Source organism: Euprymna scolopes, chromosome 2, assembly GCF_053919585.1.
Source record: "Euprymna scolopes isolate OS-2025 chromosome 2, ASM5391958v1, whole genome shotgun sequence".
Lineage (NCBI taxonomy): Eukaryota > Metazoa > Mollusca > Cephalopoda > Sepiida > Sepiolidae > Euprymna > Euprymna scolopes.
In genome coordinates this window covers 196306262-196332240 of record NC_136483.1, presented here as the reverse complement: position 1 = coordinate 196332240, position 25979 = coordinate 196306262, and the positions used below count along the sequence as shown (strand labels likewise).

The window sequence follows — 25979 nt, the reverse complement described above, 5'->3', positions numbered from 1 at the left end:
CAACCTGGATTTTTTTCTTATCTAAGAAGGATTTAATTATGTTTAGTATTCTACCAGTGATACCGTATGATTTAATTTTCCTGAGAAGACCCTCATGCCATACCCTGTCAAAAGCCTTAGATATATCTAGAGCTACCGCTCTGCCCTCCCCGGCTGTGTCCAGTGACTGGTATATACGTTCAGAGATTACAGTTAGGATGTCTACTGTGGAACGGGCTTGTCTAAATCCATATTGTTGGTCTGTCAGAAGTTTAGCATCTGTAAGGTGATGGACTAGAGCTTGGTTAATTATGGTCTCAAATATTTTGGCAAAAAGTGGGAGGAGGCTAATGGGGCGATAATTCAATGGGTCAGTCCTTTCGCCAGAATTCTTGAATACTGGTACAACAGAAGCAGTTTTCCAACAGCCCGGAAAGCAAGATTCATTTAGGCATTTGTTGTAGAGTTTGGAGAGAACTGGAGCTACTTCGGCTGAGCACTTTTTTAATAGCACAGCTGGGATGAGATCAGGTCCACATGCTTTTGAAATATCAAGGTTTTTTATGATGGCATGCACCTGAGCAGGGGTGATTTTCAGATCGTCTAGCGTGGCGTCTGTCCGCATAGGAAAGTCAAGTAGGGGATGGTTGGAAGGGTACAGTGTGGAGTTTGAGGCAAACCGACTGGCAAGCATGTTAGCCTTGTCGGTTGCTGAGGAGACAACCTCGTGATTGTTGGTTAGTCGGGGAATTGTTGATTGCCCATTATTTACTACACTGTTGTAGATTTTCCAGAAGTCACGAGTTCCTAATTTCTGTGCTTCGATGCGTTTTTTAGTTGTTTCAGTAAATTCTCTTTTAGCTGTCGCTATTTCGTTCTTAACGTTACTTTTAGCTTCTATGTACTTCTGTCTGTTTGAATTGGACTTATGTCGGTTAAATCTGCGGTATGCATGCTGCCTTTGAGCAATGGAAGTTGCGCAATTCGAAGTAAACCATTGAGTAGAGTGGGGCTTTCTATAAAATTTCCGCATGGAGACATGTGCGTCAATTGCAGTTTTGAACCATTCAGTGGTCTCGGTTGCGCACTGTTCAGCAGGAAGAGAAAAATATTTTCCCATGGGGCATCTCTGATAAGATCTCTGATGGCTTCCCAGTCCGCCTTTTTATAATATCTCGTTGTTTTGAGCACTGGCTCCTCAGTTTTGGTTCTAGAGTTTAGGGCGATTTCTACCATTACCACTGCATGATCAGCGTTCCCAAGTGGGCTGTCGGCATTCGTTATACAATTATCGGGAACTGTGGTCGAAAACAGGTCTAGAATTGATGCGTGTTGTTCTTGCTGATCAGGAAAACGGGTTGGGAATGTAATCATTTGTGATAGGAAGTGAGATATAGAGAAGCTATGTCTTGTGCTGCCCGCTGTGTCTGTGTAAGTAGAGAATCCCAACCAGTTTTTGTGGTGGACATTAAAGTCACCAAATACATGTACTTGTGTGCTAGTGTCGAGGGAGAGTGCTGTGTCTATGCTGTTAGAGACTTTGTTTAGTATGGTGCAGTCCTGGGTCGAGGGAGAGCGACAGAGAAAATAAAAGTAGCTAATGTTGTGTTGCATGTTAAGTCTAAAGCACATAAAGGCTTGATCGTTCGATTCTAGGTTTGTTTCTCTAGTCAAGGGAAGGGTATTACGAGTGTAAACTCCAAGTCCGTGCATATGTCTGTCAGAGTCCTTACGGCAGAGTGGGAGATATCCAGTCATGTTAAAGTAGATAGAGGGGATTGAGGAGTGTAGGTTAGTCTCGCTTAGTGCTAAGATATCCGGGGTATTTGTTAGGAGAAATGCTTCTACATCATCTAAATTAGTTCTAAGCCCACGGATGTTCGTGAATGCAAGCCTCCAGGGAGGAGGCAATTTGTATTTTTTTGACCCTAAGCCTGGTTTAAGCTTATTTTTAGATTGTACTGTCATCATATGTTTTAAAGAGTTTCAGTTTAGGTAAGGGGGAGCTGAACAGAAGGTCATGCAGAGTATCACACATGCAACACAAGTAGGCCATCAGCTGATCTTTCTTCAACTAGGATTGTGGCCTCAGGAAAGTCCATCGGGGATAAGTGCACGGTTCCTTTCCATGCGCGACATGGCACTACAAACATCCCGATATTATACAACTGTTGATGAAGCAGCCGCTCTAAGCGCTATCAAAGAGTTAGGGCCCCTGTACTACCAGTCAGAAACAGCAGCCAGGAACTGTCAATCCGGTACCCTCAACCCATCAGAAGAAGGTCAACCCAATCTAATTGCACAGGCATATGTGGTACTCAAGCACTCCCAAGTGCCCAGTTTTGAGGAGTGGGATGTGTCGGGAGTGGTGAAAACGGCGTTCATTGCCCTAGATAAGAAACAAGATCTACCACTGTGTGTTTCTGTCGAATCACTGTGATATCGTCTCTGCGCCTGACTAATAGGCAAAGAAGGAGTATGGAAGCAAGACATATATATATATATATATATATATATATATATATATATATATATACTATGTATATGTGTGTGTGTGCGTGCGTGTGTATGTATGTGTGTGAGCGTGTCTGTGTATTAGCATATATACATCTAAGGGATTGCACAGAAAGAACATCGCATACATGAAAGGTGCGTGCTATAATTGTAAAAAACTATTCATTAATACTAGTAGTAGTAGTTGTAGTAGTCGTATTATCATTATTATTATTATTATTAGAAGTAGTAGTAGTAGTAGTAGTAGTAGTAGTAGTATTTATACAGGTATTAAAGAGAGTAAATGTTTTCTTAAAAAATTCCGGACTTTTCTAGATATTCCAACAAACATGCTGTATAAGGAGGACACCGTCACGTTGATAGTATAAAAAATATCTCTCGGATTCCGTTCACTTTGGTCACATCATGGTATTTATTAGGAGTTCTCACACGCCATTATCGGTGATCGTACACTAACGAAAGTGGGTTAGGGTTACATGGTGTCTAAGTGACAACAAGACGCTCTAGATTTCCAGTATCTCTGCTTCTTTGGTAGTTTATTATTGATTTATCGCTGATAACAGCCGTTGGTTTCCGCTGTTATTTAAGTGCAACAAGTCTCCCCAGGATTCCAGTATCGTGTGGGTCTGAATAATACACCTTCTTGCTGGTCTTGTTTTGACCCGATGCTAGTACCATCACGTGCATATGTGTTTGTGTGTGTGTTTGTGTATGTGTGTCTGTATGTGTGTTTATGTGTGTGGTGTTTGTATGTGTGTGTTTCTGTGTTTGTGTGTGCGTTGGCGGAGGTTAGATTATGTGAATGTTTTTTTTACAAGGGAATTACCACATATCGAAGCTCGGAGGCCACTTGAGGACCAGGGTGTATTGTAGTCATTAATGAAATAAATTGGATTGTCAGTTAAATGATGACAAATATTACAAGAGGATTGGGTATGATGAATGTAATGAGCAAACTTTGATTACTTATAATAGTTTATAACAAATATTTGTTCATATTGGATTTGAAGACAACCATGTTGCAGTCTGTCGAGCAGCAGTTCCGTGGTACTGTGTTTCACAGATCCGAAACATTTGGAAAGAAACTGTCCATGGAAATCCCAGTTGACGCTAAACACATGGAGAAAAAAAACAAAACAAAAAGGAAAATCCTTTGCATGCGTATGTTTCTGTTTTTCTAGTTGTGTTTAAACAATGTTATTGGAGTTGGCTTCCACACTTGAGGACTTTTAACTATTTTCATCAGTGTCGTGCTTTCTATGGTATGCCTACTTACTTCCCTCCTCATGAAAGCAGAATTAAACACAATTCCGTTTGTTTTATTTGGAAGAAAGTCCAGATCTCCCAAAGAAGTACTCTGAATTTAGAAAAAAGTTTTTTAAAATTGCCTCAATATAGAAGGATTTCTTTTTTTACTAAGCGAGGCTGGTAAAAATTAATTCTTCAGAACTATGTCGAATGACCTCACTATCATACCGACCCTTTTCATTCTATTCAGTCCTGTAGCAAAACCGATGTATTTGTTTGTATTTTCTACCTCTTAGTCCTACGCCTGATGGAACAGCAAAATATACGATTTATCAACTTTTCCTTGACAATTAAAGACATGGTTTACCGTTTCGCCTCTTTGCCCTCAGAATCTATATTTACTGTTTTCATGAGATTATTTACGTTGGCTTTTATGTAGTTCATTCTAATCGCGTTATTTTGTACGGTTGTCAGTAGCGATTCGGTTTCTTTATTCAAGTGTCTTTTTCGTAGTCATGCTCATATGTTTGCATGTGTCATTTCTTTCGAAAACGTTAGCAGTTTCGCTGCTCTCTTGTTTATTTTTGCGGCCCTTTTTTCATTCCTGTTTATTTGATGGTGCTCGTTTCTAGAACTCTTGATCACAGATTATAATTGTATATTTTTTTAATTGTATTTGTGCATGATCATAAGTATATTAATTCGTTCATCGGACACCTGAGTTCTTTCATGCAATTTATGAAGGGTGAAGAAATACTGTCCAACTATTTATCCCTTGACGTTTCTACGGCATAATCATGTTGACACACCGGTTCTCGTTAGATCACCGAAGTTAAGCAACGTTGGGCGTGGCAGTACCAGATGGGAATATCAGGCGCTGTATGTAGGAGGACGTCGACATCTCCCTGCAAGAAAAAACAAAAGAACTGTCTGAGAACTCCTAAAGTTCTCAGACAAGTCATCATCAGGGATTGCTCACCGACAACCATCGGTGGTGTTTCCTGGAGTCCGAATGACAATCTCCCCATATTGAAAATGACTTTGCGTTATTACAACAGCCGTTTACCATTGATTTATTGCTGGTAACGACCGTTGGATTTTCCTAGTATGTGGATGGCAATAAGCCTCCCCAAGGTCCCATTAATCTTCGACACTCTTCCAATGAAATTTTGGTTAGAGTTCTCTTTCATCGTTTTTTTTTTATCCTCCTTGACCCTTCACGATCATTTTGTGCGATATCAGCCGAGTTTTTCTTGGGAGGTCAAATTACATGAGAATTTCTGCAGCTTATGATTTCTTGAGTTCATGTCATCGTGTTCTTTGTTTTTGTTTTAATTATATTTCTATTGCAATTGGTTATCGTTTCGCAGTCCAAGTGGATTGGTTTCCGCAATCGAGGGTTTTACTTAAGATTGCAGCTGTTTTCACTTTTGCCGTCAGTTGTATAGCCTCAATATTCTCTTTGGTTCCAATTCCCCCCCCCCTCAGTGTTTTCGTGATTATTCTTAGTGCTCCTACGATTATCGGTACTACATTGCCTTTCTTTATTCTCTATACCCCTTTCAGTGGTCTGGCAAGCTGAAGATCAAGAAGACAGAAAAACGAAATAAATTGCTGTCTTCGTTCATGTAAGGGCGACATTTATGTATAAAAACATATTGAGAGCTGCATTAATTACAAGCGAATCAACTACGACAGTGAATGTTCGTTTTGCAATAAATAAAAACAAAATGAGTTGATGTGCCGCAAGACAACACACTTCACTGTGCATAAAAATATAAATACAATTTACAAATCATATGTTTACGAAAAGCATTGAAAAGTTTACCTGTTTTGAAAATATTACATTCATAAAAAATCCGTTAAAATGTTAAAAACAAAACAAAACAAAACAAAAAAAAACACAACAAATCGTGTCTCGAATAATAATAATAATATATGCGCGTTATGCTTTTATTTCTAGTGTTTATATATATATATATATATATATATATATATATATAAACATATATATATATATATATATATATAAACTAGGAATAACAAAAAAATAACGCATATATATAGACATATATATATACATATACATATATATAGACATATATATATATTATTTATTGATTTTATATATATACACAGTAGTAATAACAAAAATTAACGTATATATATATATATATATATATATATATATATATATATATATATATATATATATATATATATATACACTAGAAATAACAACAAAATAAAAATAAAAATTCTCATCTTAAATGAAAAAAGGATTTTAAAAAAGAATCGATACTTCTGCAGAATACGGACCGTGCTGAAATAATAACGTTATTTTTACAAAATCATTTTAACGTAGTGGAAAAGGAGTTTTGTTACTAATCTGTAATTTCACCTAACAATTTGATAAATAAAAAATAACGTTCAGATTGAATTTAACTTGAAAATTATATATATATATATATATATATATATATATATATATATATATATATATATATATATATATATATATATATATATATATATATATATAGCAGCACGGTCTGTATTTTGCATCAGTACAAAAAATTGCTTTGTTTCCATTTTTCTTTTTTTTTTAGATTTCTATAAACAGTTGATAGCAAATGAAAAAAATAATTCATTGTGTATTTAGCAAAGTTACGCAGAGGTGCGAAACACGCATACACCCACATCCATACATGACATTTTCTCATAATTTTATGAACCGTTTCTTGAAAGTAGCGTTCAACAATACAGCCGAAACGAATAAAAAGCGCGCGTTTAATCGTACATTACAAGAAACACGTCTTGTTTACATTTTCTTTTAAATCGGACGAAGAAATACATTTACATTTTCGCTTATTTTGTTAAAAAAATCTGGTTGATACTAAATAATAATAAATAATGATTCATCAAAGTTACGTAGAAAACCACACACACACACGGAATTTTGCCCGAATATTTTATTAATATAGAAATATGTAAACATATATATATAAAGTCGAGTAAACTTACTTTTTTTTTCTGAGTTGATCATCAGATAACCGTGTGGGGGTGGGGCTGTTCAATAAAGAGAGATGGGTCCAGAGCGCGTGAAATAGAAAAAAAAAAAAAAAATGACGGACGGATAGAAAAACTTTGAGAGGGAAGGGAATACACGGACGGAAGACTTGACTTGACTTTTAAAATATGAAATTTGTGCAACTTTTTTTTTTTTTTTTTTTTTTTGCTTGTGGCAATCAGTTGGACTCTCCTTTTTGTAACAGGCGAAACGATAAAAAAAAGAAAAGAAAAAAAAAGGAAGATGGCTGGAGAAAAGAACGATGCGTCCGAAAAAAAAAGAAAGCAAACACGACGTGCACCTTTTGCGTACAACGCGCACGTTCACATCGCAGGGTCGCGCGTGCGACCGACTCACAGCAACTGACGGCTGTTGAGAAGCTCAGACCCACTGCTAGTTGTGGTACGCGTGCTTGTTGTGGCTGATACAGCCGCCACCGCCACCGCCGTCGCCGTCGCCGTCACTGTCGTTGCGGCTACTGCTGATATTTGCGAACCAGGTAGTTTATCACAGTCAGAGAAGGGAAGAATATTATAATTTATAGTCATACCTACATGATGTTGCCCGGGATCTATTTTTAACACTCATTTTTGTTACTCTTTCTTTGTTTTTACATAAGCAGTTACTGGTAACAAGCTGACCGAAACATGCTCATGAATGTGTAGCAACATATTACTGCTTATGTAAAATAAACAAAGAGTATACGTCCCTGCTCTACTTCAGTATTGAACACTCTTGTATTAACCCCGTAAGACTTCATTGCTTACTTAACCTCTGAAAAACAATCGTCTCAGACTATATATATATATATATATATATATATATATATATATATATATATATATATATATATATATATATATATATAGGTTGCCATTATTATTATTATTATTATTATTATTATTATTACTAGGAGTAATCACACAAGCTATCATCAAAGATTTCTCTTTAAGAACAAGTTGTGATGTTATGTGGAATCTTAGTGACAACAGGTCTCCCAGATTTCCAGTACTCTTTCAATAACTTTTGCAGATGAATTTGCCTTATTGCAACAACCGCTTCCCATTGATTTCTCATAGGTAGCGACCATGTGTTTTCATTGGAATTTAGGTAGCAATAAGCCCCCCCCCCAGGTCCCAGTCCTCTTTGCGCTCAATCAACCATGGTCTGACTAGTGTTTTCACTCCTAGGACTTTCCATCCTCCTTGACCATCCTCACTTTTTTTTTTTTAAATTACATTTTTACCCCAAACAAGGCATATTGCCACTTTGTTGTAGGGGGCTACTATCAGGAACATAGGAATCAGGGATACTGTGTAGGGAGTTGGGTAGCAAGATGTCGGTTCACGTTGCACTTGAACTTCTGCATGTCAGTACAGTTGGGGAAGCAGGAGCTCGGAGGGAATTCCAAAATCTAACTGTCCTGGAGAAGAAACTACTGGAGTAGAAGGCTCTCTTACATCTAGGGATCTATACTGTGAAGGGGTGGGATTTATCTGCTTGTCGGGTTTGTCGGGGGTATTTATGCCGAGGGGGCACAAGTGCTTGCAGGTCGTCAGAGCATTCACCGTTAAAGTACTTGTAGAACAGGCAGAGGGATGCAACATTTCATCGATGGGACAGGGGCTGAAGTTTAGATGACAGTTCAGGACCTATCAGATTGGCGACTCTCTTTTGAACTTTGTCTAGGAGCGAGAGACTAGTGGTAGATGCACCAGCCCAAATATGACAACAATACTCGATACATGGGCGAATGGTGGCCTAATAGAAGTATAGGATACTTTCGGGCGTTAGTATCTTTTTAGCAGGGTAGAGAGAACCTACCTACTTCGAAGCAGTCCTGGCGATACTCTCGATGTAATTGTTCCAACTCATCTTTCCTGAGAGCGTTAGACCGAGGAGTTTAAAGAATGTACTTTCAGATAAAGAGTAATTGGCCATTGCTATTGGTGGTAGAGAAGGTTTCTTGTAATTATTGAAGGAAACGAGTTTAGTCTTGGCGGCATTGAATGTGACCATCCATTTTTGTCCCCATTCCACTACAGATTGGAGGTCATCCTCTAGTGCTTCTGCCATTTCTTTAGATATGTGTTCATTTGTTTTCCTGTCGTGTCTGTTATAGAGTGTGGTGTCGTCAGCATATATACCCATCTCACAGGCAATTTTGTCAGGAAGGTCATTTATGAATGTTAGGAATAAAAGAGGTCCCAAGATAGACCCCTGAAGCACTCCCGCATTTATATCATATTGATGCACGACCGTCGAGGACAACCTGGATTTTTTTCTTATCTAAGAAGGATTTAATTATGCTAAGTGTTCTACCAGTGATATCGTATGATTTAATTTTCCTGAGGAGACCATCATGCCATACCCTGTCAAAAGCCTTAGATATATCTAGAGCTACCGCTCTACCCTTCACCGCTTTGTCCAGTGAATGGTATATACGTTCTGAGATTGCAGTTAGGATGTCTGCTGTCGAACGGGCTTATCTAAATCAATATTGTTGGTCAGTTAGAAGTTTAGCATCTGTAAGGTGATGGACTAGAGCTTGGTTAATTATGGTCTCAAATATTTTAGCGGAAGGTGGGAGGAGGCTAATGGGGCGATAATTTACTGGGTCAGTTCTTTCGTCAGAATTCTTGAAAACTGGTACTACAGAAGCAGTTTTCCAGCAGACAGGAAAGCAAGATTCATTAAGGCATCCATTGCAAAGTCTAAGAGAGAACTGGAGCTACTTCAGCTGATCACTTTTTTAATAGCACAGGCGAGCAGAGATCAGGTCCACATACTTTTGCAGTGTCAAGATTTCTTATGATAGCATGCACCTGAGAGTGATTCTCAGATCGTCTAGTGTGGAGTCTGTCCGCATTGGAAAGTCAGGTAGGGGTAGTTGAAAGGACCCAGTGTGGAGTTTGAGGCAAACCGACTGGCAAGCATGTTAGCCTTTCAATATTTTAATTTAATGACGACTTGTTAAAAAAATCAAATGCCTTTCTATTCAACAATTTAAATGCTTCCAAATTCCCTTAAAATCTTGAAGGGACAGAAAGTAATTAATTCCTTTTCCTTTTTCAACTATTAACAAAATATTAAATAACTGACTTGTTTACAAATATATTGAAATGTATTCTGGATGGTATAAAATCGCGCTTAAACTAAATTTTGAAATAGGACCTTTCAAAGTTTAATTGAATTATTACGGCAGTAAATTAGTAATTGAACCAAATTGTTATCGTCATAACTAATTAAGATATTTTTAAGATCTCCATTTATAAAATTGTTGGATGAAAAAAGAACTCCCAATTTATTCAATCTTTTTTTAGCACATGAGGACTTGCTAAGAATTTTAGTCATAGTCAATATTATCTTCTCTGACATTCAGTTTCTTCTTCGCAAATGGGACGACGGTGAAAAGTAAGATATGGCCCCTTTTTGATTAATGTGTATCTTTCTTCCAGATAACGTGAATGCCACCCTTTCCTCATGGCTTTCTTGTCTGCTTGACCATGTTTAATTATCCATCCAAATGTCCAGTAGAAACCGGAAGTCAAAAAGAGCAGACAATCTTGACCATATTCATAATTTGAAAGCCTTTTTGAATGACTTTCGATTCGGCTGTTTAAAGACTTCCAAAATCCTTTAAAATTTCGCAGGGTTACGAAGTATTTCATTGTTGTTCAACATTAACCAAATATTAAAATGATATGATCTTTCGGAAATGTATTCCGGTGAATTAGATTTCTTAATTGAATTAACGTTTACATAAAACTTCGTTTTTTTTAAAAATTCTGTTTTTTTCAATTCATTTTTATCCCAAAAAGGGCACAGTGCCACTTGGATGTAGGGGCGGGGCTACTATTTAGGACATAATTTGCAAAGATACTTATGTTGCGGGTTGATCAGCAAGATTTCTTATTATATTATACTTGAACTTCTGCATGTCAGTACAGTCAGGGAAGCAGGAACCCAGAAGATAATTCCAAAGTCTAGCAGTCCTAGAGAAGAAACTATCAGAGTAGAAGGTTTTCTCGCATCTGGGAATCTCTACTGTGTAGGGGCGGGATTTTGCTGCTTGTCGGGTCTGCGAGAGTATTTATGCTTTAAGTTCATCGGATTATCTACCAATAAAATACTTGTAAAACAGGAAGAGAGATGCAGCATTTTGGGACAAAGGTTGAAGTCTAGCTGACAGTGCGATACCTATTAGGTTTGCGACTCTCTTTTGAACCCTGTCCAAGAGTGAGAGACTAGTAGCAGATGCATCAGCCCAAATGTGGCAACACTGCTTCATGCATGGGCGAATGGAAGTCTTGTAGAGGTACAGGACACTTCCAGGCGTAAGTAATTTTCTAGCACAGTAGAGAGAGCCCACTTCTTTGCAGCAGCCTTGGCAACATTCTCGATATATTTGTTCTAACTTATGTTGCCTGTAAATGTTTATCTTACAGTTTTATTTTATATGATTTAATTTTTGATTTTCCATAAATATTGAATAATCTTATATAAAGTAAAGCCATCCCCCATCCCCCACATGGTTGTTCAATAGATACAACAAAAAGGCATCTTTTGAGTTAATAATTTCTGTCATTTATTCGTTCATGTTCTTAGAAGCAAAATTTTAGTTTTGATTGCTTTCTTCGGTTTAATATCAAAACTTGCAGTATATTTTTCTTCTTAAAATTGTCATACATAACGGAAGAAGGAGGAGTTTTTACTCTCGCACTCATATCTGCTACAACTATCACCCACGTATACAAGACGACATTTTGTAAGGCACATTCGTAATTATTACGTTGTGTTTTTAACTTGTGATTTTACATATAAAACTCTAGATCTCCATTCAATATAAAATACGACGCTCACCCTCACTACATGTTTTTATTATACGCTCTTTCATTTGCTGTACCACAGTTTTTTCTTCATTTCGACCAATCACCGCATTCGGTAATCTAGTTTACAAAATTACAAGATTTATAGAATTTCGATTAGCAACAGATTTTGCCTGGTGGTCACTCTTTCCAACTTTGGACTAACGATCATTCCCACATTCTTTAATTGCGAAGGTATCAGTTCATTTTCCAATCTGTTGGTTTCGCCTGGATTTTACATTAATATTTTAGGTGCTAGTGCACTTACTAATCCGTGCTATTTTTAAAAATCTTATTTCCAAGTTTAATTAAAGTTTTATGGTATTTTTTTATTCAATTGTAAAGTTAAAGTATAGAATAGGTACAAAACACCCTCCCCTCCCCATATTAAGAATGGCTTTTTAAATAATAACGTTATTATTTCAGCTCGAATCAATAAGTGCACTAGTACCATACTTTATTATCATCGGTTGTTCTGTGTTTCTTATTATTATTCTATTATATAATCGTAGAATATCAGAATACTAGAATTACAAAATGTTGATTGCGCAAACAGTAATCTATGTTCTATTTTTAAACAACGGAAACAATAATCTTCCTTAAAAACGAATTTATATTAAATAAATCTGTCAATCACATATATTGTTCTTATAATCTATCTATCTATAAAAGTGAAAATGTCTGTCTGTTTGTGTTTCTGTCTGTCTGTGTACATTTCCCTACTAAGTAACTCTGTCAATTTTCGGTCTAGAGATTCAGGATTTGACATAAGGGGTATTAAAATTTGGGAAAATCTTTATAATCGGTTTTCGGTCAGAAATTTGGTTGTAAAGGGGTCAACGTTCAACGATTTGACCTTTGAAAACTCCATCAAACTCCTCCACCAATATTGGGTCTAAACACTTGAAATTTTAAACGTAGGCTACTTGGATATAGGTCAAACTTTTTAATTCGATTTGAACCTAAGAACTTAATATTAAGGAGTCAAAATTGACCTCTGCTTTCTCTACCAAATTACTCAGCCAATTTCTGGTCTAAACTTTTGAAATTTTACATAATGAGTATTCAGAGATAGGGCAAACTTTTTATTAGGTTTGTGTCGAAAATTTGAACTGCCAAAGGGCCAAAGGTAAACATATTTGACCTTTGCGGTGTCTAGCAAACTACTCGGCAAATTTTTGTCTAAACATTTGAAATTTATACATAACGGGGATTCAGACATGCGGCAAGCATCTTAATCAGTTTTCGGGGCGAAAATTTGGCTGCTAAAAGGGCAAAGTTAAAAGAGTTGACCTTTAAATATTCTACCAAATTCCTCCGCCAATTTTGCGTCTAAAGACTTTAAATTTTAGATGTAGGTAACGTAGACATGGGTAAAATTTTGTATTTAAAAATTGACCTCTGCGAAATTACTCAGACAAATTTTGGTCGTAACATTTGAAATCTTACATAAAGTGTATTCACACGTAGGGCAAGTTATGAACAGTACATCGGGCCCGAGCAAAGCTGGGCTGAACTGCTAGTATTAAAATAAATTTCTTTACTATTATTGGTGAATCTGCTTCCCTATCATCTGCCCATTGGTTATTCTCGAATTACAGAATACAAGATTAACAGAATGTTAGCTTAAGAGCATAGACTAAAATGAGAGAAAGGCATAACGAGTCAAACAACAATATAAGTAAAGTAAATTTCACACAGCACCCGGTAATTACTAGGACTTGAAACCGATTTTATAAACGTGTGAAAATTGCTTTTCGGATAACATCTCTCTATTATTTACACTTGAAGAAATATTGTTGTGACTAAAGTCAGTGGAGTCTTAACATTTTACACTCCTGCATGTTTGTTGTAACCGAGGCTCCGTCAATACTCGCAGTTCATCGCTTGTTGATCGAAAACACCGCAGAAACCAGTTTGGTTTTAAAGAGTTTATTAAAGAGAGAGAGAGAGAGAGAGAGAGAGAGAGTGAGAGAGAGAGAGAAAGAGAGAGAGAAATTACATATTGTATGAGACCGACTTTGTCCCTCCCACCAGCTAGGATTGTCGGACCGCTGCGTCCTGCGTCTGTTCGCATTGGTGTCAGCACACTGAGAGATGCAAAACTTCTCTCCGACGGAAGTGACGCGATTTATTGACTTCCGCTTTTAAGCTCTCTTCTCTTATTAGGGTGCCCTCCATTCGACCCGACTCTCATTTGCTATGTAACAAGCTAAGTGCTGTTTATCCAATTGAAACAGATTCCAACATGTCTATTGCTATTTTTTCTATACTTTAGATCAGTAGCTTGCCATTTCCTTCGCTAAACACGTCGATTTCTTTTGAAGATTACAGCGTTTATTTATAGTAGACCAAGGAGATTATGATATGGTTAAAGCCTATTATATTTTCTGTTGAGTCTACGTAATAACCGGTTCCAGATTTATTTCAACAAAGCAACACTAAATGTTCACTTTGATTTACAATAAATTTCATAATGTGTTAAGCTTTTATAGTTTACGTTTTCATTTGCAACATCATCTCTAATGATAAAAAGAATATTAACCGTATATTTTTGTTCCAAAAAACAAAGATGAAGCATAATGTAGGTTATGTAATGAATATGAATACATCCGGGTTCCTCCACACACACACACACACACACACACACACACACACACACACACACACACACACACACACACACACAGGCACACACACACACGCATACACACACGCGCGCGCGCACACACACACACACACAATGATTGGCTAGTGTAAGTCATAAATATGGACGGGTGTAGCAGACGTTGAAAAACACACCGAAAGCCTAAAAGTTTATTACCAATTACCATTATGGATTAAGCCGACTTACTAGATTGTATTACTTGGTATAGTTAGAACCACAAATATATTTCTTTTCCGTAACATATCGGCACCAAATGTGAATAGACCATGTATAAAATTCATCAACCCGACATGAATCTAAATGTAAACTGGACTTATACAAAACTAACAATAACGACTGAAGATGTTTGGCTGCCATGAATTATTTTGATTTCCATTCAATCACCAAATTTAAAATTATGAAAACGACATTTGCAGATATAATTAATACTTATAATTTTCGCACCTTTTTTTTTTAATTTTTTTTTTTTTTAATTTTTTTTTTTTTAATTTTTTTTTAAAAAATTTTTTTTTTTTGGTATTGATTCTTTAAAGCATTCTTTATGTACATGGAAATTTTACACATTCTAAAATTGAATTTTGAATTTATTTTTAAAGATTTAAAAGTATGCATATTTTAGCGTTTTTGTAAAAAAACATTTTTTATCCTCATTTGAAAGATAATAATTATTAACATATTCAATGAATCTCACACTTCAAAACGCAAAAGATAAACAAATTAAACACATTCAAATTTCGGATTTCAATCTTCGATATCGAAGGCACCCTGTGAAGTTTTTTTTTTTTTTGTTTTTGCTTTTCTATACTCATTCACCCTCCTACCACAAAATGGATCGTTTGAACTTTAAGGGGTCGAACATAGGACAAATGAGGAAGGGTGGGTCATAAAGTCCCCAAAAATATGAAAAAAAGTTGTACGCATATAAAGTGCATTCTTTACTTATTAATCGGTAAAAAAAATTTATATTGATTAGATAATTACCTGGTTTTTGGTAGATTTTTAAATATAGACTGTTACGAAAATCAAAAAAACACTTCATAAATTTGGCAGTCACTACATATATTTGAATAATTATATTTTGCAAAAAAATAAATAAATAAATAAAAAATAAAATAACAAAATGAAATAAAATTTCCTACAAAATTTATCCTTATTTTCTTTAAGTTTATTTATTTATATTTTTTTATAACATTGATTATTTATTTTTAACGAAAACGGAAGTCTTTAATATCAGGAACCAAATTTGACCTGACACCGTTTTATTGCTTACTATCGGTTATTCTTCTGGTTTGTCTATGTTTGCATTATGAAACATTTAATGCATAGGAAAATTATTTCTGTTTCTCTTGTATCTATTCATTTTAGAAATGAAAAACCGAGGTAAGCAAACATTTAGAAGTTATTTATTTATTTATTTATTTATTTATTGTTTGGTTATCATCATCACATCCCATGAGTTCTAAAATTCTATTGTTGTCATTGGTTTCCCCGACATTTTCCCAGTCAGAATCTTTCTAGAAAGACATCAGGTCATTACAGGAGCAACGGTTGCCAACATCCTATGTAAAAGTGATTTTGGGGGGAACGAACTGAAGTCGAACTTGGAACATCCAGATTGTTAGTTCGTGTCGTTAACCACTTGTTCACTATGAGTTTCAATGTTCTTTTGGTAACTAATATTTTCATTCGTTAATTTCTTTGCGTAGACCTTTTTTTCACCCAAAAAACAAGGCGTATTGCCCTTTGGACGTAAAGGGTTACTAATTGGGATAATGTCACAGGGGAGTGTGGAGAGTAGAGCTGCGAGATGTCTGTTCACATTACATTTAAATTTCTGCGGGTTAGCACAGCCAGGGAAGCAGGAAATAGGGATGGAATTCTATAGTATATCAGTCCGAGAGAATTATTATTAGAGTAGATAGTTTTCCAGCATCTATGGCCTCAACAGTGAAGAAGTGTGGTTTTGCTGCCGGTTTTGTGGTGTGGTTTTGCTGAGGGAGTATTATGTTGAGATGGCACAAATGCTCCTAGTTCAGCAAAGCCCATTCCATTAAAGTATTTATAAAACAAGTACAGTGATTGGACAGAGGATAGAGTTGGTGGATAATACGCGATAGAAGACATTATTATAATGTTGTGGAATTTCTTCCTGTTTTCTTGTTGTACATCCTCGCACACTCTTCATTAAAAGCGACACATAACACTGCAATAAGATAATTAGTGAAATGTAATCAGAAATAAAGAATTTTTCCCTTCGTTAAATGATTTCGAAATATCAACTTGTTTGTTATAATGATTTCGATATATCAGCTTGCTTGTTCTACGTTGAATACGACGCTCGAATGAAAATAATAAAGTCTGTGAATATTTAATAGTTCGATAAACATTTAATATGGCAGCAACAACCGGGACGAATTCACATGTTTCTTCACAAGATGACACAGCACAAAATTATATTTCATATAACATTTATTTATTGTGTCAACATTTCGGAGATTAAAACATTTTGACCTTGACATTGTGATCTTGACTTCACCGGCTTCAACAGTGTCTTCTCCCCGGCTTATCGTTAGACTTCTTCAACTGACTTCCAACTCTTGACTAACTGATACGTCCGGATATATATTAAATTATTTCTTTATGGTTACGTCATTTGCAGGTCCACAAAAATCCTATAAGCCGACATCTGTATCACATTCCTTTTCTGAGCATATTGGTTTTTATTCATATAAAATTCCTTCTTGTTATTGTTTATAGAATCTAGTCAAGTTAAATTCCTAAGACGTCATTTAAACATATTTGTCCTTGAATTGCATTTTTCTCTGTATGCAACAGTAATAGCAACATATCTCAGCCAACAGAGACCAAATCATCTAAACATGCTGAGGGGAAAAACATACCAAGGGGTCGTTGGATCTTAAAAGTGTTAGCTTAATAGCAAGAGAATTGAACAATATGCTAAACTTCTTGACTTTGTATTGGATTTGCATCAACACATTGTCGGCTTTAACAACCGATGGTGCTGCTATGATGTCGAAATTCACAAAGTAAAACCTGATTGCCAATAATATAACGCATACGTCTATTTGTGATTGACATTCTCTATGAAACTATATTGAAAATATTGCCTCAGTCAGAGAGAACATGTAGAACTTAGTTTGATGAAGCTGCAATCGGCCATTTTATTATTTCAAAATGATTTAGTTCAGCAGAAGAATTCCTGGCTAAAACCTGAATTTCACAAAATCTTAAATAATGGGAAGACAATTCCCAGACTTTTCTGTAAACGATTCGTTGGAGAGAAGTTCGATAACAGAGATTAGAGACTTATACATGACTTGGAGCAGTGGTTAGAGTACTTGGAAAAATCAATTATGAAAGTGATATTCTCCCGATTCCATGAGCAAAGCTTCTTTCTTAGAACTGCACACCAGTGGAACTCTCTGTCGCTTGCCTGTTTCCCACCTGACTACAACTTGAACGTCTTCAAGTTCAACATAAACAAACTCCTGACAAACCGCCCCCTTAACTAAGACACTCTATTAAAACCCCCAAATACTAATGATTACTACAATACTATCTCATTGATTACTGTACACGCAATAACCCTTATCCCTGAGTGGCCTTCGGGCCTTGATAAGTGGTTACCCCCCCATGTAAAAAAAAAGTGTGGGCGACTGAAAAACACAATTACGAATTACTTAGAACCTCTATCCAGTCATGGTTGATGGAACGACAACATGCTATTCTTATGAAGTAAATAAAGGGTTCTGTTGGAAATACTGTTCAGATTTCCGAGTTCGACAAGATACACCTATAGGTCGGAGTTTACATCGAGCGAGACGTTGTGAAAATGACACTCATAATTACGTAGTAGTCCGAAGAATCCAAATAATACGAATATGTAATCAATCTTCATCTGAAAAATTCAGAATAGGAAAAAGCTGCATTAAAAAGTCTACCTTTAACATAAGATGATGAATAAAAATCTTTTTATTTGTTTTGTGTATTTCTATATCCCAAATTATTGTGAAAGATATTTGCACTGAGAATACAAATTTACTCAAAGTGAAATATTCTATAGAATTTTGATTGGATAAACTTTATATCTTCGCCAAATGAAATTTTAATGTAGTGAAATTTTAATGTAGTGAAAGTTTAATGTAGTGAAAGTTCTTTCGATTTTCCTAATTTATACACTATCGCACATAATTCGTTAAAGAAAATGTCCAACAAAACATGCAATAATATAATTAACGAAAAGTAAAAAAACAAAACAAAACAAAAAAAAAAAAAAAAAAAACGGTACTCATGCCCTTATTGATCCGTGCTGAAAAAATAACGTTATTATTTAAAAAGCCATTCTTATCATGAGGAGGGGATGGTGTTTTGTACCTATTCTGTTCTTTAGCCTTACAATTGAATAAAAAAACATACCATAAAATTCTAATGAAAACTTCGAAATACGATTTAAAAAATAGCACGAATCAGTAAGTGCATTAGCACAAAAAAAAAAAAAAGCAAAAAATTAATTCGAATGATGCTGTTTTATTTGTGCGCCATTTTTAATACTGAATGGCTGGGTAAAATGCATATGTGGTTGCATTGTTATAACAAGCATATTTTGATGCTGTGATTATTGATGTTTATATATATATATATATATATATATATATTTATAAATATATATAAATATATATATATATATATATATATATATATATGATATATTTTGATGCTGTGATTATTGATGTTTATATATATATTTATAAATATATATATATATATATGTGTAAAAACATCAATAATCACAGCATCAAAATATATCATATATATATATATATATATATATATATATAAACATCAATAATCACAGCATCAAAATATATCATATATATATATATATATATATATATATATATATATAAACATCAATAATCACAGCATCAAAATATATATATACATATATATATATATATATATATATATATGTATATATATGTACATATAAATAGTATTCCTATGAAATAGAGAATAAAAAGAAACAAACCGAGTTATGTGTTCATCAACATTTTAGTCTTTATTTCCAGGAGAAATCTCGGAATAAGGACGCCACGCTGACGGTCACATAACTCGGTTTGTTCCTTTTATTACTCTCTTTCTCTCTTTATATATATATATATATATATATATATATATATATATATATATATATATATATATATATATATACACACACACACATATATATATATATATATATATATATATATATATAGAGAGAGAGAGAGAGAGAGAGAGGTGGGGAGAGAGAGGTGGGAGAGATTGCAATTGTAGGGAAATGAATGTACAGAAAGCGTTTACTATGTATATATATATATATATATATATATATATATATATATATAAATTATATATTTAAACACACACACACAAACACACATACACACACACACATATATATATGCATATATATATCTTTTACATACATTCGTTCCCCTACAATTACTTAAATATCGCAACCTACAACATTGAAAAAGTTACAAATTATTGACTTGATTACGCCATGATGAAATCAGCCGACACATGAACATAATTTCTCAAATTTATTTGTTTAACAATATGAAATCAATGTTTTTTTTATTGCATTTTCAATGTCATTCTAATTTTTTTCTGTTTCTATTGTATATATTATTTTAACGCGAGGTGTGAATATTTGCATCCGGAGACAAATTTTAAAGAAACCACGTACTATCACACTCAATCTATCACACAGATCATAAATATTTCAAATGCTATTATGCAAAGATTAAAACCAGTTTAAATTTAGTTTAGCTATGGGATTAGGTTAATGCAAACTTTAGTATCATCGCTAAGATATTCGGAAAAATGTATTATAAATAAGTTTTGGTTCTAGTCAATTCATTAAAAATCATAAATAAGTTTGAGTTCTAGTCAATTCATTAAAAATCATAAATAAGTTTGAGTTCTAGTCAATTCATTAAAAATCATAAATAAGTTTGAGTTCTAGTCAATTCACTAAAATCATAAATAAGTTTGAGTTCTAGTCAATTCATTAAAAATCATAAATAAGTTTGAGTTCTAGTCAATTCATTAAACATCATAAATAAGTTTGAGTTCTAGTCAATTCATTAAACATCATAAATAAGTTTGAGTTCTAGTCAATTCATTAAAAATCATAAATAAGTTTGAGTTTTAGTCAATTCATTAAACATCATAAATAAGTTTGAGTTTTAGTCAATTCATTAAAAATAATAAATAAGTTTGAGTTCTAGTCAATTCACTAAAAATCATAAATAAGTTTGAGTTCTAGTCAATTCATTAAAAATCATAAATAAGTTTGAGTTCTAGTCAATTCACTAAAATCATAAATAAGTTTGAGTTCTAGTCAATTCATTAAAAATCATAAATAAGTTTGAGTTCTAGTCAATTCATTAAAAATCATAAATAAGTTTGAGTTCTAGTCAATTCATTAAAAATAATAAATAAGTTTGAGTTCTAGTCAATTCATTAAAAATCATAAATAAGTTTGAGTTCTAGTCAATTCATTAAAAATCATAAATAAGTTTGAGTTCTAGTCAATTCACTAAAATCATAAATAAGTTGGAGTTCTAGTCAATTCATTAAAAATCATAAATAAGTTTGAGTTCTAGTCAATTCATTAAAAATCATAAATAAGTTTGAGTTCATGTCAATTCATTAAAAATCATAAATAAGTTTGAGTTCTAGTCAATTAATCAAAAATGATAAATAAGTTTGAGTTCTAGTCAATTCCTTAAAAATCATAAATAAGTTTGAGTTCTAGTCAATTCATTAAAAATCATGAATAAGTTTGAGTTTTAGTCAATTCATTAAAAATCATAAATAAGTTTGAGTTCTAGTCAATTAATTAAAAATGATAAATAAGTTTGAGTTCTAGTCAATTCATTAAACATCATAAATAAGTTAGAGTTTTAGTCAATTCATTAAAAATCATAAATAAGTTTGAGTTCTAGTCAATTCATTAAAAATTATAAATAAGTTTGAGTTCTAGTCAATTAATTAAAAATCATAAATAAGTTTGAGTTCTAGTCAATTCATTAAACATCATAAATAAGTTTGAGTTCTAGTCAATTCATTAAACATCATAAATAAGTTTGAGTTCTAGTCAATTCATTAAAAATCATAAATAAGTTTGAGTTCTAGTCAATTCATTAAAAATCATAAATAAGTTTGAGTTCTAGTCAATTCATTAAAAATCATAAATAAGTTTGAGTTCTAGTCAATTCATTAAAAATCATAAATAAGTTTGAGTTCTAGTCAATTCATTAAAAATCATAAATAAGTTTGAGTTCTAGTAAATTCATTAAAAATTATAAATAAGTTTGAGTTCTAGTCAATTCATTAAAAATCATAAATAAGTTTGAGTTCTAGTCAATTCATTAAAAATGATAAATAAGTTAGAGTTCTAGTCAATTCATTAAAAATCATAAATAAGTTTGAGTTCTAGTCAATTCATTAAAAATCATAAATAAGTTTGAGTTCTAGTCAATTCATTAAAAATCATAAATAAGTTTGAGTTCTAGTCAATTCATTAAAAATCATAAATAAGTTTGAGTTCTAGTCAATTCATTAAAAATTATAAATAAGTTTGAGTTCTAGTCAATTCATTAAAAATCATAAATAAGTTTGAGTTCTAGTCAATTCATTAAAAATGATAAATAAGTTAGAGTTCTAGTCAATTCATTAAAAATCATAAATAAGTTTGAGTTCTAGTCAATTCATTAAAAATCATAAATAAGTTTGAGTTCTAGTCAATTCATTAAAAATCATAAATAAGTTTGAGTTCTAGTCAATTCATTAAAAATCATAAATAAGTTTGAGTTCTAGTCAATTCATTAAAAATTATAAATAAGTTTGAGTTCTAGTCAATTCATTAAAAATCATAAATAAGTTTTAGTTCTAGTCAATTAATCAAAAATCATAAATAAGTTTGAGTTCTAGTCAATTCATTAAAAATCATAAATAAGTTTGAGTTCTAGTCAATTCATAAAAATCATAAATAAGTTTGAGTTCTAGTCAATTCCTTAAAAATCATAAATAAGTTTGAGTTCTAGTCAATTCATTAAAAATCATAAATAAGTTTGAGTTTTAGTCAATTCATTAAAAATCATAAATAAGTTTGAGTTCTAGTCAATTCACTAAAATCATGTATAAGTTTGAGTTCTAGTCAATTCATTAAAAATCATAAATAAGTTTGAGTTCTAGTCAATTCACTAAAATCATGTATAAGTTTGAGTTCTAGTCAATTCATTAAAAATCATAAATAAGTTTGAGTTCTAGTCAATTCATTAAAAATCATAAATAAGTTTGAGTTCTAGTCAATTCATTAAAAATCATAAATAAGTTTGAGTTCTAGTCAATTCCTTAAAAATCATAAATAAGTTTTAGTTCTAGTCAATTCATTAAAAATCATAAATAAGTTTGAGTTCTAGTCAATTCATTAAAAATCATAAATAAGTTTGAGTTCTAGTCAATTCATTAAAAATAATAAATAAGTTTGAGTTCTAGTCAATTCATTAAAAATCATAAATAAGTTTGAGTTCTAGTCAATTAATCAGAAATGATAAATAAGTTTGAGTTCTAGTCAATTCATTAAAAATCATAAATAAGTTTGAGTTCTAGTCAATTCATTAAAAATCATAAATAAGTTTGAGTTTTAGTCAATTCATTAAAAATAATAAATAAGTTTGAGTTCTAGTCAATTCATTAAAAATCATAAATAAGTTTGAGTTCTAGTCAATTCATTAAAAATCATAAATAAGTTTGAGTTCTAGTCAATTCATTAAAAATCATAAATAAGTTTGAGTTCTAGTCAATTCATTAAAAATGATAAATAAGTTAGAGTTTTAGTCAATTCATTAAAAATAATAAATAAGTTTGAGTTCTAGTCAATTCATTAAAAATCATAAATAAGTTTGAGTTTTAGTCAATTCATTAAAAATCATAAATAAGTTTGAGTTCTAGTCAATTCATTAAAAATCATAAATAAGTTTGAGTTCTAGTCAATTCATTAAAAATTATAAATAAGTTTGAGTTCTAGTCAATTCATTAAAAATCATAAATAAGTTTGAGTTCTAGTCAATTCATTAAAAATCATAAATAAGTTTGAGTTCTAGTCAATTCATTAAAAATCATAAATAAGTTTGAGTTTTAGTCAATTCATTAAAAATCATAAATAAGTTTGAGTTCTAGTCAATTCATTAAAAATCATAAATAAGTTTGAGTTCTAGTCAATTAATCAAAAATGATAAATAAGTTTGAGTTCTAGTCAATTCATTAAAAATCATAAATAAGTTTGAGTTCTAGTCAATTCATTAAAAATCATAAATAAGTTTGAGTTTTAGTCAATTCATTAAAAATCATAAATAAGTTTGAGTTCTAGTCAATTAATCAAAATGATAAATAAGTTTGAGTTCTAGTCAATTCCTTAAAAATCATAAATAAGTTTGAGTTCTAGTCAATTCATTAAAAATCATAAATAAGTTTGAGTTCTAGTCAATTCCTTAAAATCATAAATAAGTTTGAGTTCTAGTCAATTCATTAAAAATCATAAATAAGTTTGAGTTCTAGTCAATTCATTAAAAATCATAAATAAGTTTGAATTTTAGTCAATTCATTAAAAATTATAAATAAGTTTGAGGTCTAGTGAATTCATTAAACACATAAATAAGTTTGAGTTCTAGTCAATTCACTAAAATCATAAATAAGTTTGAGTTCTAGTCAATTCATTAAAAATCATAAATTAGCTTGCGTTTTATTCAATTCATTAAAAATCATAAATAAGTTTGAGTTCTAGTCAATTCATTAAAAATCATAAATAAGTTTTTGTTCTAGTCAATGCTTAAAAAATCATAAATAAAATCATAAATAAGTTTGAGTTCTAGTCAATTCATTAAAAATCATAAATAAGTTTGAGTTCTAGTCAATTCATTAAAAATCATAAATAAGTTTGAGTTCTAGTCAATTCATTAAAAATCATAAATAAGTTTTGGTTCTAGTCAATTCATTAAAAATCATAAATAAAATCATAAATAAGTTTGAGTTTTAGTCAATTCATTAAAAATCATAAATAAGTTTGAGTTTTAGTCAATTCATTAAAAATCATAAAACAATTAAAAAAGAAATTAGTGAAGAATTGTAACACTCGAGATTAAACAAAATCATTTTCTTAACATTGTTTAGAATTATCGTTAATTATATTTATTTTGCAAGCTCTAGTAGGTCTAGAATATTGTCTTAATGAACAGTGCAACAAGGATAAATATAGAAAGAAAGAGAGATAGAGAGAGAGAAAAAAACTAAAGATACACACACACACACACACACACACACATATGACTACTTCATTTAAGAACATAAATTAATATACGAAGTATAACTTTATGCGTAAACTTTAAGTATGCACTTCAACAGTGCTCAATACATAGGTAGAGCTAGGTAGTAAGTTATAAAATATATATATGGCAATTAAGCTACACAGAATATTCCGCGTTTCATCCACGTTAGAATTCGTTAGCCTATATATATATATATATACATATAAATATATATATATATATATATATATATATATATATATATATTATATATATAGAGAGAGAGAGAGAGAGAGAGAGAGAGCGAAAGAGAGAGACACACAGAGAGGAGAGGTAAAATTTGTCCGCCCAGCAACTATTACTACTGTTTATAATATAACAGTCAACAACGTGTTTCAGCAAATATATTTTTCATTGCAATATTTTCAAGATTTGTTATCTTTTCGACTAGGTCAAGACGTTCAGTTGTTGAACGAAATGTTGTCAGTCCGAGTTTACGTCAAGTACATTTATTATTTATCCTTTTCGAATTGAAACTTCCATAACTCATACATTATCTAAAAAATAATAAAAAACGAACTTTTTAAAAAAATAACTTCATAATTTCTCAGAAGCAAACAAGTCAGCCATTTTAATGAATGACTTTGTGAAAGTCATTTTGTGACTTTGAAATTGCAATTCCACACTTATTATAATATTGAAAATCGTAGGTGAAATTTATGTCTAATAATTTACAAAATAGATATTAAAACACATTACTTAACTTCCGACAGCTAGTTGTAAATAAAAAAATAATATAATCTAAGTTACATATCGACGAGAAACACACATACACGAGAAATAGTCACGGAATTTACTAGTTTAATTTTCTCTTTAATTTTTTCTTTGCTAAAAATGTAATAAATCTTTATAAAAAAAATAAAGTGATGTCCCCTATTTCATTGACCAATATTAATCTCTATCCAAAAGCTGCACATGCAAACCTGCTTTGGCATCGATTTAGATAAATTTTAGATACGTGATTTCAGAAAATGTGCATTGGGTTCGTTTGTTTTCAACAACGTTTAAATTTTGTTTCTAAAATACTTATCCATGTAGAAAGTCGTTTTGTATACCTTCACGTTCACATCTATTTCCACTCCGATTCCCTACATTTTTAACCTAAACGCAGTTCACTCTCGCTACCTATACCTTTTCTGACGTTTTGATTACCTATTCAAAACTACTTTCTTTCACATTCTCGATTAACAGAA

The 25979-nt window shown here is 32.3% G+C and overlaps 1 protein-coding gene across 1 annotated transcript in view; it reads right to left on the bottom strand.

Annotated features, from left to right (window-relative positions):
- LOC145301325 (uncharacterized) overlaps positions 1-7279 on the bottom strand; it is a 301904-nt gene extending 294625 nt beyond the window's left edge. Inside the window, exon 1 of the mRNA XM_080144566.1 lies at positions 6766-7279. The gene's annotated coding sequence lies outside the window, so the exon portion shown is untranslated. The remainder of the gene's footprint in view (positions 1-6765) is intronic.
- Between the last annotated feature and the right edge of the window lie 18700 nt (positions 7280-25979).